Raw genomic sequence first — 18947 nt, 5'->3', positions numbered from 1 at the left:
TGATTTGCCCAGAACTTCCATCTTTATTCTCCAATTGTCCCTGCTTCTGTTGCTGCTATGACAGCTGCTTTCTCACCCTGGATCTTTCCTCAGAACCTTGGATCTTCTTACCCGATAATTTCCTTCTGCCATTCCAGCCTCCTCCTCTTCCCAGTGGTAAACAATCTTGGAGGCTTCCATTTTGGGGGCAAGCTCAGACAGACCATATTTAATTTCCTGTTCTGGCTATGCTTTTTACTCTAAAGACTTTGCCTCTATGGCCTCCAATCCTTCCCTTACACCCTCCCCCCCCCCCTTTTTTTTTTTTTGTTGTTGTTGTTGTTGTCTTCTTCCATTAGAATGTAAGCTCTTTGAAAGGTCTGCCTTCTTTTTTGCTTCCATTTGTACCTCAGGCATTTAGCACAATTCATGGCATACAGTAAGTGCTTACTAAGTGCTTGTTCCTTACCTATCTTGCCCAATGCCATACAATGTAGTAAGTAATAGAGCCAAGATTTGAAAATTTAGGTCTTGTGATTACCCAGTCTAGTCCTTTTTCTAGTGTTCCATATTTCTCACAAAGTCTGATATATGAGAAAGGTAATAGAATAAATGAGTGAGAAATACAATTAGCACTTTTCATTGTGAAAAGAATTTTGAAGCAAATTTCTCTGATGAAGGCCTCACTTCTCAGATAGAGAATTGAATCAAATTTATTAAAAAAAAAAAAAAAAAACTCCCAACTGATAAATCATCAAAAGAAATGATCTATGTGCAAAAAGGGCTATAAAATCACACAATACTCTTTGACCTAACAATACCTATAAAATCTGGTATTCTAAATAGTTGATAGAAAAGAGTATACTGTTCTAAAGGCTTATGAAGGGTAAAAAGTCTCTTTAACTTCTATTATAGAAGTAGAAATAACTACCAATTTTTATAGAGAACCTATTTTCAGGTGATCTTGCTATTTCCTTCAAAAGCAAACAAATGAGCTTCTATATTAGTTGTCTCTGGTACACGATGTAGGATTTAATAATATATTTATCTGAATTGTTTCCAGTGGAACATAAACTCTTTGGGGGACTATCTAAATTTTATTTTTTCTTCCCAGGCTGGCAGATAATAGGCACTTAATACCTACTGATTTTAACTTTTATATATATGAGGCTTATTTTGTACAGCTAAATTCTTGAGGCCCCTCAGGACAATGTACTTTTTATATATCCTTCCTTTCATCCCTGAAGCATAAAACAGTGCTAGATATTAGTTTATAATAAATACTTGTTAAATTTAATTATTAAGAAGCAAATTCAGTTAGTTTTATTGAAGTTTAATACAAAATGTTAATAAATTACTAATAAATATTTTTAGAGTGTTCCAACTATAGAGGCAAAAGAATTTGGGGGATTACTTGGAGTCTTTGTTCTCATTTTTTCTTGATCATAAACCATGATTTCCAACATTTTCTTTTTTCACCATCTTCCCCCACTGTACTGAAGCCAATATAAAAGTATACACTAAGTTTGAAGAATTTTATGAGGTTCTTGTTTAAGCTGCTTTATCTTTATCATGGTCTTTTAGCTTAGACTCATCAGTCAGCAAGTAGTTATCATGAATAGTGCAATTGACCAAGTGTCCCATAAAATAATGTCTTGTTGCCCTTGGGCACACAATAAAACCTACTCTGGTGACTTCATTATTTTATTTTATGGGAATTTGTGAGGCTTTCTTCATTTTAGCTGTACCTTCCTTGTAACTTTGTTTAAAAAGATTTAAAAAGAAAAATGATGCAAATAAATATTTGGTTAAGTACTTCAATACAGTGGTGACCAGATCATTTGAACATGCCTTCCCATTTAGTCACAGTAGTTATGTTAAAAGTGCTTGGAAATTGTGATTCTCCAAAACTTCTGCCCCCCTCCCTTTTTGCTAATTAGTCATGGTACCTGTCAAAGTTAAAGGGGGTTGGATGGTACTGAGGGATATTTTTTTCCAAGGATTGTCATGAGCAAATAATTCATGACTTTGTATGGTTAGTTGGTTGGTTGTACTTAGTTTGTGAAGAGGACCAGAATGACATTACTCTATAACAGTTGACTATGGCTGATTAGACCAGTAAGAACTCAGAATGCTCTGCACAAGTCATACACAAGTAGTCCTTATGAACATTTGGGATAACTTCTCTAGCTTTGTGCATCTTGCATTTCTTCTGAGCTAGTCCAATTTGCTTTGCTCATAGAACACTGCACCTTCACTGATACCTGGATACACCTCTGCTTCTTGGACAGCAGTTGTAACTTACTAGAATCACACCCTTCTAGCACTTCCAAGAGCTTTTATTCTTCTGGCATAAACTTTCTTTTTAAAAAAAAAAGCTTTTTATTTTTTAAAACATATGTATGGATAATTCTTCATCATTTAATCTTTGCAAAACTTTGTATTCCAATTTCCCCTCTTCCTTTATCCCTTCCCCTAATTGGCAAGTAATCTAATACATGCTAAAACATGTTAAAATATATGTTAAACATGGTAGAAATATATGTTAAATCCTATATATATATATATATATATATATGACATATACATAGAAATATGAATAATCAACACATTCGTATAATTAATTAATACATTCATATCTCTTACTAATATAACTCATAATAGTACATTATACATAATATGTATATATTACATAAGACATATAATGTTGGCGTACATAGACATTAACTCCATGAATCAAGACCACTAAAACTATTTCCTCTAGCAGATCATCACCATTATGGATACCTTAATCCTCAACTCACGAGAGATCAGCAACCCGCCATCTGAAGATACAATATCCTTCAGAGCAAGCCCATAACTTGTGGATGAACCTTCTTTCCCACGACTGGCTACTGGTTGCTACTTCAGACCCATTCGTTCCTACTTCAGCTAAACCATGCTTTTCGTCGAGGCATTTGTGATGGTAACAGTACTATTTAACCTCATATCGCGGCATCTCCAGTGATCATTACGGCATTAGGTAGTTTTTAATTTGGGGGTGGTTTATCAGCAGGGCGGGAGCCTGCGGGACACCATTAAAAATGCAGACTTACATAACAAGACCAACGACATTTCAAACGGACATCACTTGAGAACTCTTTTCGGACACGCGATTATTTCCATCATGGTGTTGATATATGAATGATGATTAGACATTATATTAATAAGAAGCAAGATATATATATATTGTTTAGATATTAAGAAATATAATAAATATCAATTAATTTACACATATAATCAATGATCGATAGACATACTATATAACAACCTCATTAGACATGAGTTTATATTTCCCCCCCCCCCCCGCAATATTTCACTTTCGACTAAAATAGTACAGTCAGAGGAGTTTTTGTATAGGTAGGCGTGTATGTGTGTATGTGTGTATGTGTGTATGTGTGTATATGTGTATGTGTATATGTGTATGTGTGTATGTGTGTATGTGTGTATGTGTGTGTATATGTGTGTATGTGTGTGTGTATGTGTGTGTGTATGTGTGTATGTGTGTGTGTGCGTGTGTTTAAGACAACAACAAGTACAAATATATTTATAAAAGTTTTCTACCACTAAACCCCCCTACCCCCCTTACTAAATTTTATCGCTTCCGTCAAACCCCAAAACCGGATGATAGTCCTCTAGTATGGTAACTAAATACCTCGGAGAAATAGGCTTTAAAAACACATAAGTAACAACTGGGCCTAACTAAATCTAGCCCGCCACTACTCACTGTCAAACTTCTACTTATATAAATTCTTCAACAATACCCCCCAATATTTTATAAATCATACATACAACCGTTTTCTATTCCAAATTTTAATTTTATAAAAAAAAAAAACGAAAAAAACCTAAAATAAATTTAATACTGACATAGTATACAAACTTAAAATTTTCAAAAATTTCTGATAAATTTTAAAATTCATAACTCACTGTTTGTGTAGCTTAACGCAAAGCAAAGCACTGAAAATGCTTAGATGGACTTTAATCAGTTCCACAAGCACAGAGGCTTGGTCCTGGCCTTACTGTTAATTTTTATTAGACCTACACATGCAAGTTTCCGCAACCCAGTGAGTATGCCCTTTTAATTCCATTAAAGTATAAAGGAGCTGGTATCAGGCACACTAAAACAGCAGCCCATGACACCTTGTTTAACCACACCCCCACGGGTTACAGCAGTGACTAATATTGAGCTATAAACGAAAGTTTGACTAAATCATAATAAATAAGGGTTGGTAAATCTCGTGCCAGCCACCGCGGTCATACGATTAACCCAAATTAACAGAAACACGGCGTAAAGGGTGTTTAAGCACGCAACCAAACAAATAAAGCTAAAATTCAATTATGCTGTAATACGCCCTAGTTGATACTAAAATACACAACTTACGTGACTTTACTAAAGCTGAAGACACTAAAGCTAAGGTACAAACTGGGATTAGAGACCCCACTATGCTTGGCCGTAAACCTAGGTAATTAAATAACAAAATTACTCGCCAGAGAACTACTAGCAACCGCTTAAAACTCAAAGGACTTGGCGGTGCCCTAGACCCTCCTAGAGGAGCCTGTTCTATAATCGATAAACCCCGATATACCTCACCCCTTCTCGCTCAACAGTCTATATACCGCCATCGTCAGCTCACCCCAATAGGGGCCCAAAGTGAGCAAAATCATCAAATCATAAAAACGTTAGGTCAAGGTGTAACATATGAAGGGGGAAGTAATGGGCTACATTTTCTATACTAGAGCATAACGAATTGTCAACTGAAATAAAGACATGAAGGAGGATTTAGTAGTAAATTAAGAATAGAGAGCTTAATTGAAATAGGCAATAGGGTGCGTACACACCGCCCGTCACCCTCCTCAATAAAGTAACTTTTAATACCTAATTACAATACACCAAAAAGAGGAGAAAAGTCGTAACATGGTAAGTGTACTGGAAAGTGTACTTGGACAACCAAAATGTAGCTTAACTAAAGCATTTAGCTTACACCTAAAAGATTTCAGCTAATCCTGACCATTTTGAGCTAGACCTAGTCCTACAAACAACATTTAAACTATTTATTACACCCACAAAACATTTATCAGCCCTAGTATAGGCGATAGAACAGACAAATATATAGGCACAATAGAGAGAGTACCGTGAGGGAACGTTGAAAGACTTCATCCTACAAGCAATAAAAAGCAAAGTTTTCACCTTTTACCTTTTGCATAATGATTTAGCTAGTCAAACCGGACAAAACGAATTGAAGCCCGCCTCCCCGAAATTAAGTGAGCTATTGTAGAACAGTTGACAGAACGAACTCGTCTGTGTAGCAAAACAGTGAGATGATTTTACAATAGAGGTGAAAAGCCTATCGAACTTAATGATAGCTGGTTGTCCAAAAAATGAATTTAAGTTCAACTTTAAATTTAATTCAAGTACCCATAAACATCATTTAAATTTAAATGTTACTCAAAAGAGGGACAACTCTTTTGATATGTAGACAAACTTTCATAGAGGATAATGAAATCAACACAAAACATTGTAGGCCTAAAAGCAGCCATCAATTAAGAAAGCGTTAAAGCTCAAACTTATCCAATACTTAATTCCCATATTTAATCAAAATCCCTTATTTTATATTGGACAATTCTATTCTTATTTAGAAGATATAATGCTAATATGAGTAACCTGAATGTATTCTCCTTGCACAAGCATATATACGACCGGAACAACCGCTTACACTTAACCAAACAAATAATCATAACTACATACTAGTACCTTATTATATACTTTGTTAACCCAACCCAGGTGTGCATATAAAGGAAAGATTAAAAGGAGTAAAAGGAACTCGGCAAATACGAACCCCGCCTGTTTACCAAAAACATCACCTCTAGCACTTACCAGTATTAGAGGCATTGCCTGCCCAGTGAGTCATGACTTTAACGGCCGCGGTATCCTGACCGTGCAAAGGTAGCATAATCACTTGTCTCTTAATTGGGGACTAGTATGAATGGCACCACGAGGGTTCAACTGTCTCTTACTCCCAATCAGTGAAATTGACCTTCCCGTGCAGAGGCGGGGATAATTATACAAGACGAGAAGACCCTGTGGAGCTTAAGTCGTATAACTCAACAAATACTAATATTTAACCTATTGGAATAACATGTATAATCTATGAGTTATAGTCTTTGGTTGGGGTGACCTCGGAGCATAAAAGAACCTCCGAATGAATAAAACCAAGATTAACAAATCTAAGTGTAATATTACCAGTAATTGACCCATATTTTGATCAACGGAACAAGTTACCCCAGGGATAACAGCGCAATCCTATTTGAGAGCCCATATCGAAAACAGGGTTTACGACCTCGATGTTGGATCAGGACATCCAAATGGTGCAACCGCTATTAAAGGTTCGTTTGTTCAACGATTAAAGTCCTACGTGATCTGAGTTCAGACCGGAGAAATCCAGGTCGGTTTCTATCTGTAAATTCATTTCTCCCAGTACGAAAGGACAAGAGAAATAGGGCCAATATCCATAATAAGCCCTAGAATTAATATATGAATTTATCTAAATATACTAAATCAACCCATATACCCCCAAGAACAGGGCTATTAAGATGGCAGAGCTGGTAATTGCATAAAGCTTAAGCCTTTACTCCCAGAGGTTCAAACCCTCTTCTTAATAGATGTTTACAATCAACCTTCTACTTTATATTATCCCAATTCTTCTAGCAGTCGCTTTCCTTACACTTATTGAACGAAAAGTACTAGGTTATATACAATTCCGAAAAGGCCCTAACATCGTAGGACCTTATGGCCTCTTTCAACCATTCGCAGATGCAGTAAAACTATTTACTAAAGAACCACTCCACCCACTAACCTCATCTACCTCAATATTTATTATCGCCCCCATCCTAGCCCTCTCCATCGCTTTAACAATCTGAACTCCATTACCCATACCTAACACCCTACTAGACCTAAATCTAGGACTTATTTTTATCCTCTCTCTATCGGGCCTATCAGTCTATTCTATCCTATGGTCAGGATGAGCTTCCAACTCAAAATATGCCTTAATTGGAGCATTACGAGCAGTAGCACAGACTATCTCATATGAAGTCTCCCTAGCTATTATTCTCCTATCTATTATATTAATCAACGGATCCTTCACATTAAAAACAATATCAGTCACCCAAGAAAACTTCTGACTTATCATTACAACATGACCTCTAGCTATAATATGATATATCTCCACACTAGCAGAAACAAATCGAGCACCATTTGATTTAACTGAAGGAGAGTCCGAACTAGTATCTGGTTTTAATGTAGAATACGCCGCCGGCCCCTTCGCTATATTCTTTCTAGCAGAATATGCAAATATTATTGCCATAAACGCAATTACAACTATTCTATTTCTAGGACCATCCCTCACACCTAATTTATCTCACCTAAACACAATATCATTCATAACAAAAACACTCCTTCTCACCATAGCTTTTTTATGGGTACGAGCATCATACCCTCGATTCCGCTATGATCAACTAATACATCTACTATGAAAAAATTTCCTACCAATAACTTTAGCAATATGCCTATGATTTATCTCACTACCTATTGCTCTATCCTGCATTCCACCACAAATATAGAAATATGTCATATGACATATACATATATATATATACACACACACACAATTATCTTGCTGAACAAGAAAAATCAAACTGGAAAAAATGAGAAAAAATAAAATGCAAGCAAACAACAACAAAAAGAGTGAATATTTCTATGCTGTGAACCAATTCAGTTCCCACAGTCCTCTCTGAGTGTAGATGGCTCTCTTCATCACAGGATCATTGGAACTGGTCTGAATCATCTTATTGTTGAAGATAGCCACGTCCATCAGAATTGATCATCTTATAATTTTCTTGTTGCTGTGTACAATGATCTCCTGTTCTGCTCATTTCACTTAGCATCAGTTCTTGTAAGTCTCTTTAGCTGGCATAAATTTTCAAAAGAAATTTTGCCAATTACATGTAAAAACAAATTTTAACATTCCTTTTTTTTTAAATTGTGAGTCAGCAAAAACTTAAAAAACCTACAGTCCCACCACACACCATACCATGTTGACACATTAGAGCAAGATTTTTGTGGAAAAATAATGTAAATAACAATAAGACTTCTCTTGTCAGAGACAAGCAGAAATCTTCCTCCCCAATATTTTTCCTCCTTCTGTTTCTACCTCCTCTTCTTCTTTCTCCTCCTTGTCTGTCTGTCTCTTGTAGAGGCAGGAAGACCTGGATTCAAATTCAGCTTCAGATACTTATTAGCCATGTGACCATGGACAAATTACTTATATCTGACAAAGTTTCCTTAACTGTAAAATAGAGATATTAGCATGTACTACACAGGGGGACTGTTAGGGTCAAATGAGGTAATATTTGTAATATATGTAGCATAGCTCCTGGAACATAGCAGACCCTTTTGTTACCTTCCTACCTTTCCTTCATTTTTTCAGTTGACAAACATCTATCTTCTCTCCCTTTCACCCCCTTTCCCACTGAAAAATAAAAGCAAAATCCTTCTAGCAAATAGGCATGTGAAGCAAAAGGAATTCCCACATAGGCCATATCAAAAAAACAGACATTTCATTCCACACCCTGAATCTATCACTTTTCTCACAGGAGTTGGACAGCATGTTTCATCCAAAGTCTTCTGGGATTGTGGTTGGTCATTGAGTTGATCAGAGTTCTTAAGTCTTTCAAAGTTGTCTTTACAGTGTTGTTATTGGGTAAGTTGTTCTTTGATTTTTTTTTTTTACTTCACTTTGCACCAGTTCATTAACTTTCTCTAGGTTTTTCTGAAACTATGCCCTTCAATATTTCTTTTTTGTTTTTTCTAATTGCTTTATTATTATTTTAAATGTTTCAGTTCCAAATTTTTTCCTTCCCCTCCTTTCCCTATAGGAAATAATATATACATTATACATAGGACATCATGCAAAACATTTCCAACTCAGCCATGCCAAAGGGGATAAAATATAGTGGAAAAACTATGTTTCAATCTGCACCCAGAGTTCATTGGTGGACAGCATTTTTCATCATAAGTTCTTTGGAATTGTCATGGATCATTGTATTGATCAGAATAGTTAAGTCTTTCAAAATTGATTATTGTTACAAAATTCCTGTTCCTGTGTACAGTATTCTCCTAGTTCTCCTCACTTGATTTTGCATCAGCTCATATAAGTCTTTCCAGGTTTTTCTGAAACCATGTTCTTCATCACCACTCATTTTGGTGATTACTGCTTTGTATATAGTTTGAGATCTGATACTGTTGGGTTCCCTTCCTTGCCACTAAAAAAAAAAATATTCCCTTGAGATTCTTCTATTGAAGATCAATTTTATATTTTTTCTAGTTCCATAAAGTGATCATTTGGTCCAATTGGTATGACAATAAATAAGTAAATTTATTTAGTTAGTATTATTATTTTATTACAATGACCTGCCATGAGTAATTAATATTCTCCAGTTGTTTAGGAGCCTTTATTTGAATGAAAAGTATTTTGTAGTTTATTCAGAGTTCCTGTGTATTCCTTAAGATGTTTATTTTTATTTTATATACTTTGTAGTTATTTGAAATGAAATTACTCTTTCTGCCTCATTTTCTTTTGTTTTATTGGTAATATAGAGAAATACTGATCATTTGATGTGAATTTAAAATCCTGCAATTTTGCTGAAGTTATTGTTTAAATTAATTCAACTAATTATAGTTGACTCAAAGATATTCCAAGTAAACCTTCATGTCATCAGCAAAAACTAATAATTTTGTTTCATCTGTACCTGTGCTTATTCTTTTTCATATCACTATAACTTGCATTTTAGAGCTATATGATATTGTAGTGTTGATGATGGATACCTTGGTATCATTTTTCTTTTATCTTTTATATTGTTCTTTAAATATTTATGAAATTTACTTTTAAATTTAATCTGATCCTGGTTTTTTTCCTTGTTGCCCAGCTCCCTTATGGATTGTCCAATTTTTTTTGTGAGATTGGATTATCTAATTCTTCAAATGTTGTGTTATATTAATCAAATCTTTCTAGTTTCTTAAGTTTAAAAGGTACAAAATTTAAAGACAATTTTTTCTTGTTAGAACATGAGGTATTATGTGTAAGAAAAACTGCAAAAGAACTTAAAAATAAATTACTTTTCTATAAATCATTATCATTTAATAATAATAATGTGTGACATTTAATATCATTAACTATATGCTAGGCACTGTACTAAGGGTTTTACAAATATTATCTCATTGGAGCCTTATAAACAACTCTGGGACATAGGTACTATTATTATCCCCATTTTACTACGAAGGAAACTAAGGCAAACAGATTTGCCCAGTGATTTGCCCAGAGTCACACAGCTAATAAATACTTGAGACTGGATTTGAATACAGATTTCCCTGACTCCAAGCCTAGTGGTCTATCTATCTACTACACCACCTAGCTGTCCCTCAATTTCATAATTTTTTTTCATTTTTTGTGAATTTACCTTTTTTCATTTTTGATGCTGGTAATTTGGTTTTCCTGTTCCCTTTTTTAAAAAATTAGTTTATTTAGTTTTTGAACTATTTTTGAATTTTGAACTATTTTTGAACTATTTGAATTATTGATCAGTTTTGCTTCCAATGTTGATTATATCCTTGATTCTTTCAATTTCCATCTTAATACTTAATTGGAATTTTGAAATTTATTGGGGTTTCTAGCTTTTAAAATTATGTGGCCATTTCATTTATTTGTTTTTGTTTTGATGAAAGTGTTTGGAGATATATATTTTCCCTAAGAATTGCTTTAGCTACATTCCACAATTTTTAGTCTGTTGAGTCCTTATTGCTATCCTGATCTTTCAGGTTCATCATCTAGGAAGTCACCCTGGATTCTTCACCATCTCTTACCCTTTCTGTTATCTCTGTTACCAAGTAACATCTTGGACAATTTCACCTTTGTCAATGCTCTTGAATACAGCCCCTTTTCTCTGACAACACCACCACCTAGGGGTAGGGCTTTATCAGTCATACCTTTATTTCAATAACTCTGGTTGACTCTAATGTATCCCCACTCCATCATCCATTTTAGTAAAGTTATTTTCCTAAGCACAGATCTGAACGTGGCACACACACACACACACACACACACACACACACACCACTTACTAAACTCCAGTGGCTTTCAGGAACAAATACTAAATGCTATGTTTGGTGTTCAGAGTTCTTATAATCTTCCCCACTCCTACATTTTATTTCTCACTGTTAAATTTAATTTATTCAGTTGAACCTACTGTGTTGTAGTATAATAGAAAATATTTCCTAGTTTTTTTTCTTCATGTTAATTAAGGGAAAAAGAAATACCTGTTTCCACTGTGTATTCTTTTAACATAGTGTCTTTGACTTATATGAACTGATGCAAAGTAAAATGAACAGAACCAGGAAAATATTGCATACAATGTTGCCAACATTGTATGATGATCAATTATGAATGACCTAGTTCTTCTCAACAACACAATGATCCAAGACAAGTAAGTACAAAGGACTCATGTTGTTATCCACATCCACATCAGTTGCACACTTAAAGATCAAAGCATATTTTTTTGCTTTATTTTTTCAGGTTTTTTTCCCTTTTGATCTATTTCTTCTGACTAATATGGATGTGTATTTTCCACTATTGCACATATATAACCTGCTATCATAGGAATAAGGGAGGAGAGGGAGGAGAAAGGAAGAAAAATTTGGAACTCATAATTTTGTAAAAATGAAAGCTAAAAATTGTCATATATAATTGGAGGTGAATAAAATACTGTTAGAAATTAGAAATACATATACATATATATATATATGGAGAGAGAGAGAGAGAAAGAAAGAAAGAGGTAATAGTTAAAATCATGAGGTGTGAAAATAATAAAATTTAAATTAACATTTTTTTCTCTTGTAGAGGACATGATGGACCCTGACTCTGGGCCCTAAACTAGCTTATGAAAATTACTAACAAAAATATTTTATAAAATGACTAACAAGTATATTTAGGCTTGCTGGGCCCACAGAAATAACATATGCCCATTAAACTGTTCCTTGAAACCAGGTAACTAAGTTGAACATAAGTATATTTAGACTTGCTGAGTCCACAGAAATAACACGTGCCCGTTAAACTGTTCCTTGAACCCAGATAACCAAATTGCTGTTTTGACTAACTATTTTTAATAGATCTAAATTACTGTCTGAAAAAAAAATTGTTTTTAGCAGCCTTAGTATTCCTAACATGGCTTAGAGTCAAAACTGTGGTATAAAAGCTTTCTTCCCCTTGACCCTAATTGCCAATTAGTTGCCCATGCTATATGACCTGCCTACTTGGCAAAATAAAACTCTGACTTCAAAAGAATCCTGTGCAAGTGTTCTCAGTTGGACTCCTAACCAAAACACTCTCTAGAAACACCCTCCAACAAACTACTAGAACTTTGCATTCATCTTAATGCACATCCCCTTAAAGGTATATGATTATCCCAATTTCTAATGAACACATGCTTTAGTCCTCTCTGGGCTGCAGAAGGTGTTGGGATGTTTCTTCTTGAATCCCGTGGACATGGCTCCCCATCTCCCATGTTCCTTTGTTAGGGATCTGCTCTTAGCACTCAAGTTCCATTTAATGACTTACTGTTAATAGCTTTTACAAAGAAACATTTATTCCAGAGATAAAGCTTGAACAAATTCATATTTTCCTAATACCTCCAGGGCATACTATACCACTTTACCACTTTACTCTCTAGGGCAGAAAACTTAGCTCAGTTTCTATTTAGCTTTGGACCTACCAAGTTCATGTCCAGATATCACTACTGCATGTTAGTTTTTTGTGCTGGGTTGGGGTCCTGAAGTTCACTTCATGAGATTGTGCCTTACTCCTTAGGGCATCAGTGCTGTGCCAGCTGCATTTCTGGCTCCCAGATTCCTGTGGTTCATTCTTTTGACTCTGGTTCAAGCATCTGTTTGTTTTCTTCACATAGAATGGAAGCCACTTCAACTTCCATTACATTTTTTAGCATATGCCAGGACCGAAGAGTCATCAAATAAAGTGAAGGGAGGTAACAGATGAGTAGCCAAAGCTGATGAGACTTTACGAATCACAGCCAATCAGTGAACCTCCTCGACACTGCTCATGTAGTCAGAGGGAACTAATTATGACATATCTCCAAATACCTCACCATCCCTCCAAAGCACCTCCTTTACAGATTTTCTCTGCTGATAATATAGCCATTCCTCTATGTGGATCCCATTTCATCAGTTAAAAAAGGTGATGGGATCTGCATGTACATCAAACTCTTATTGCATTGAACACAAGTTTTTGATCTCTTTGTATCTAAGTCATTAACACAGAATGAGTCCATTCTTTATCCTAATCTCCTTTCTTCAACTCCAGCTGCTTTTTAGTCTGTATTTTTAAATGCATAAAATAAAATTCATAGCATTGTAAAGGGAGCCTATTATGTTGACATGTGATTATTTTTTTAAGTTCATGGACCCCACATTTAAAATCACTTGTCTAATCCAGATCATTTTGCAGATGAGATGGAAGAAATTAAGATACAGAATGCTTAAATGATTTGTTAAAAATCTTAGCTGGGAAGCAAAAGAAGTAGATTTGAACCCCAGGTTTCTGATACCAGATTCATACACTTGCCTTACTTCTGAAAGCATAGTGTGTGTGTGTGTGTGTGTGTGTGTGTGTGTGTGTGTGTGAGATTATTTTTTACATAGAAATGTTACAAATGATGGTTAGGAATATAGTTGAAATAGTATTTGTAATACACTTCCAGTATGTTATAGATTACATAGGCTTTTGAGGAAGCAGTTTGGGGCCAAAATATGAGAAGGTTTTTTCTCTGTGACTTATATGTCACAGAAAAATTTAAGGCTCCCTAACTTTTAAATAAAAACCCTTAGTCTCTCAGCAACAACTCTCAAATCTCACAATATTCATTGCCAGCTTTTCTCTCTAAATTGTCTATAAAAATCATTGGCTACATTTAGTATTTCCAAAGCCAGACTATATAGAACTTTGGTTTTTATTATGCCTTTTGCTATTCTTTCTTGCTCTGCTGACTCTGCAAAGTAATATGTAGTATTCTTCATGTCTTCTTGTTGACTCTAAAAAACTACATGGAAAAATTCTTATATGTGTCTCAAGGACTTTTTTAGTGATGTTCATAGATTTTTCCCTCAGATTCAATAAAAGAAAGAAGTTTACTAAACACATGGAAAAAAATACTATATTAAAGTGTGACCAAGAAAATAATAATTACCAATTCCATACTGTCTACTTTGCCATTTCTTTATAATCTATATGAGTAGTAAGCAGACCTCACAGGCATCTCCATCCTCATGAAGATCATAGAATTGATTTAAAGGTTTAGAGAATATAAGATTATACTGTACTTCTTGTTAGATAATAAGGAAACATTTGATTTAGTACTTAAGTTCAACAAAATGTGTTGCATACCTTCTGTGTCCAAGGCAAAGTGTTAGGCAATAGAGATAACAAAGACAAAAACAAAAATACTCTGTCCAGGAGTTTTATATATATACTCAAATTATTTTCTTGGAAAGTTTTAACCTGTGTTAATTATTTTCTTTACATATATTTGTAAATGAGATAATATTTGTTTAAAACAACACAGCACATTAGGTGATATTTAAATGCTTACTCTTATCTATGTTCTACACGATTTTTAATCTAGCTCCTTATGTTCTGTGCTCACTAAGAAGCAGAAATGTGCTAATTATACTTTGGTATGGTTAAAACAGAAAAAAAAATGTTTTAAATGTTTAAAGTAAAGCTTTGGTGATTGTGGCCAAGAGTTCATATGTCACCGTTAAAAATTTGAAAAGCACTATTGTTAATTTCTTGAAGGTTTTCCAGTAGTTTGTCTCTCATTCACATGATATGGATACTCACTAAAGGTATATACCACTGTTGTACTACCAACAGGTATGGTAGAGTGATATAGATGGGTTGAGGCATTCCCTATTGCTTTATTTGAACATGTTTCTACTCTCCATTGCATTTCATTAGGGAATATTGCTCATAATTGCTTGTCAGCTTTCTTAAGATTTTACACCTTTATATTTTAATCCTCTGTTTCCTTCTTCATTTGGCAAAAGACAAATATATTTGCTGAGTCAGATGTTTTCTTTTTTTTAATTTTTATTATTCATTTTGATTTTAAATTAAAAAAACAAAAAAAATTTCTTGTATACATCATAACACTAAAAGAGAATTCAACATGAAACTATGAATCTCCATTTCAGTTTGCTTTTTTTGAAGAAAATTTATAATAAATATCACAAAATTGTTTTCGAAACAACCTTGCTTTTTGTGCTTCCTTCTGAATTTTCTTTTGTTCTGTACTGTGTACTTCTAATTTTTTTTTCCTCTCTCCCTCCCCACTTCACACTAGAGAAAGTCACCATTAAACACTGGGATATGTATGTATGTACGTCTGTGTGTGTGTGTGTAAAACCATACCATATATTCTTCTTTTCCATCTCTTCTTTCTCTGGAGGGCCATAGCATCTTTCTTTATTGGCCCTTTTTAGTTAATTTGAGTATTTATAATGTTCAAACTAACTTAGTCATTCCCAGTTGTTCTTCAAACAATATTGCAATTAAAGTACACAACATTCTCTTGTTTGGACTTATTTCACTCTTCATTATTTCTTGGAAGTATTTTCATGTTTTTCTAAAATCATCCAGCTTGATCATTTTTTATAGTATTCCATCACAATCATACCATAACTTGTTTAGCCATTTCCCAATTGGTGGGTATCTCTTTAATTTGTCAGGTATTTCTTTAATTTGCTACCACAAAGAGGGCTGCTATAAATATTTTAAATCATATAGCTTCCAATAATTCAAGTCAGTTCCAGTGGTCTTGAGGTAAAGAAAGCCATTTGCTCCCAGAGAGAGAGGACAATGGGAACTGAATATGAACCACAACATGGTGTTTTCAGTCTTTTTGTTAGTTTGCTTGCATTTTGTTTTCTTACTCATTTTTTTCCTTTTTGATCTGATTTTTCTTGTTCAACATGATATTTGCAGAAATATATATAAAAAATTGCACGTGTTTAATATATATTGGATCATCTAAGGGAGAGGATAGGGGAAAGGGAGGGGGAAAAGATCAGAATACAGGGTTTTGTAAGAGTGAATGTTGAAAATTTCCATGTATATATTTTGAAAATAAAAAGTCTTACTTAAAAAAATAAAACAATAAATCATGTAGGTTTTTCCCTTTTTCCCTTATTACCTTGGGAAATAGACCTACTATTGGTATTGCTGGGTCAAAGGGTATATATACAGTTTTATAACTCCATAATTCCAGATTATTCTCCAGAATTGTTGGATCAGTTCATAATTCACCAGCAGTGTATTAGTGTTCCAGTTTTTCCACATTCCCTCAACATTTGTCATTTTCTCTTCTCTCATTTTATCCAATTTATAGATGGGATATATCTCAAAGTTGTTTAAATTTGCAATAATGATTTAGAGCATTTTTATGCCTAAATATATAGTTTTGATTTCTTCATTGAAAACTTACCAGTTCATACCATTTGACCATTTATCAATTGGGAAGTTAATTCATGTTCTTATAAATTTAACAAAAGACTCAAGTATTTTCAAGACTTTTGCTCTCATTATATTATATGCTATATTATATGTATAAAGTATAACTATATTATATAATATATGTATATATGTAAAGTATAACTATATTATATGTATAAAGTATAACTTAGCTACACTGCTAAGCACTAATAATACTAAATTAAGACAAAAAACAGTCACTGCCCCCAAGGAGCATACACATTCTAATGGGATAGTCAATATGCAGTTAACTAAGTACATGCAAGATGTTTAGAGAGTAAATGATTATACATTATAGAGAAAAACCTCCTGAAGCAGTTGGACTTTGAGCTGAGTCTTGAAGGAAGCCAAAGAACTATGAGGCAGAAGCTGGGATACATCATTTCAGGCATAGGGCAGAGCCATGGAAAAGGCACAGAGATGGGAGATAGAGCATCATATGTAAGGATCTCCAAGTATCCCACTGTAACTCAAATGTGTGGAGAGGATTAAAGTATAAGAAGACTGGAAGAAAGTAGGAAGGGATCAGGCAAGAAAGAACTTTAAATGTAAAATGTAAGACTTTGGTTTTATCTTGGAGGTAATAGGGAACTACTGAAAATTATGGCAGGATCAGCATGGTCAAACATATGCTATAGAAAGATTAATTTGGCAGATGAGAAGAGGGTAATTTGGGATAGGGAGAGACTTGCAGCAGGGAGAGCAGTTTTAGGAGACTATCAGTCCAGGGGAGCAATCCAGGGGAGGCTTGATGAAAGCCTTAACTAGACTTTTGACTTATGTGAATGAAGAGAAAAGATATTTTGTGTAGGTAAAAATCACAACACTTGGCAATAAATTGGCTAAGTGAAGTGAATATGACTGAGAAGTGGAAGATGATACCAAGGTTGTGGGATTAGGTAACTGGGAAGGATGATGATGCTTTTCAAGTTTAGTGAAAAAAAGGTATGGGATCTCTTTTGCACATGTTGAGTTTGAGCGGCTAATGCAATATCCTATTCAAGATGTCCAAGGAACAGTTAGGGATGTGTGAATAGTTCAACAGACTAGAATTGGATGTATAGGTCTGAGAATCATTTTCATAGAGATGATGCTAATTATCTAGATCACTGAATATGTGGTCATTGGTTTCCACAGGCAGCTGTTTCAGAGATAATCTGCTTCAAAAAGTCTACATTTCACTTTTAGATGGGCTTTTGGGTGCTGGACATGTCTAGCATCAATTCTTTTCTAAAGAAAGTGATCATTATTTGAACATGTATACATATATTGTATTTAATTTATACTTCAACATATTTAACATGTATTGGTCAACCTGCTATCTGGGGGAAGGGGTGGGGAGAAGGAAGGGAAAAGTTGGAACAAAAGGTCTTACAATTGTCAATGCTGAAAAATTACCAATGCATATATCTTGTAAATAAAAAGCTATAATAAAAAAAATTAGTTCAACCCCCCCCCAAAAAAAGAAAGTGGTCATGACATAAAGTTTGAAGCTTCTTTATAATCTACAAAGTCTTGACTTTTTATTTCTTGTTCCTAAATCACCCTTTTCTATATATTTTTCTCTCTCCTCACCTTCTTCTCTATTGCTTTGAACTCAACAAAAACTAATATGATTTAATTTGGAAATTACCAAGTTTTTCATAGAATTTGTTTACTTTTTTATCCCCAGCTGCAGTTATTTTCATGACAGATTTTTACAGCTACTTTTCATTAGTATTATAATATGTGATGATGAAATGTCCCCTTAAATAGTTTCTTTTTGCCTTTGGAGAAACAATAAACCCCACTTCCCCAATTCATTTCTTTGACCCTTCAAGATACTTATAAGCCTTCTTTCCATTTAACTACAACATCTGATTTGATGTCTTCTCCAATACCATGTCCACTCATTGATTAGTGGATAAGGAAGTCATAATAAAAGTATCAGTGATCAAATTAAAATTTATTGACTCTAAAAAATTGGATGTTTTTAAAAACCCTCTGCTCCTTTTCCCACAAGTTAATGTTCCATATAGTTCCCACAAGTTAATATCTGATTAGTGCTCATCTAGCTTTTACTTGAAAACTTTCAATAAATCACAAATGGCTACCACCTGAGGTATTCCATTCTATTTTTGGATAGCTCTAGTTAATTGGAAACATTTCCTCATGTTTGCTCCAGTAGGTTGGGTATGTGCCCAAATAAATTGTTTAGTTAGAGGGAACGCATGAATACCTTTGTCCAGAATCTTACTCACCTCTCTTCAAGGAATTATGATTCCTACGTGCTTTGAGAGA

At 34.2% G+C, this 18947-nt stretch overlaps 1 protein-coding gene and 1 long non-coding RNA gene across 2 annotated transcripts in view; one reads left to right on the top strand and one right to left on the bottom strand.

The window, feature by feature from the left end:
* Nucleotides 1-13146, bottom strand: part of LOC116422448 — a 43380-nt gene extending 30234 nt beyond the window's left edge. Inside the window, exon 1 of the long non-coding RNA XR_004233091.1 lies at nt 12838-13146. This is a non-coding gene — a long non-coding RNA (uncharacterized LOC116422448). The remainder of the gene's footprint in view (nt 1-12837) is intronic.
* The window catches only part of ERICH2 (glutamate rich 2), an 84967-nt gene that overhangs the window by 10863 nt on the left and 55157 nt on the right, over nt 1-18947 (top strand). The window lies entirely within an intron of this gene.

The sequence above is a fragment of the Sarcophilus harrisii genome, chromosome 3 (genome assembly GCF_902635505.1).
Source record: "Sarcophilus harrisii chromosome 3, mSarHar1.11, whole genome shotgun sequence".
Taxonomy (NCBI): Eukaryota; Metazoa; Chordata; class Mammalia; order Dasyuromorphia; family Dasyuridae; genus Sarcophilus; species Sarcophilus harrisii.
This window is presented reverse-complemented; position numbering and strand designations above follow the sequence as displayed.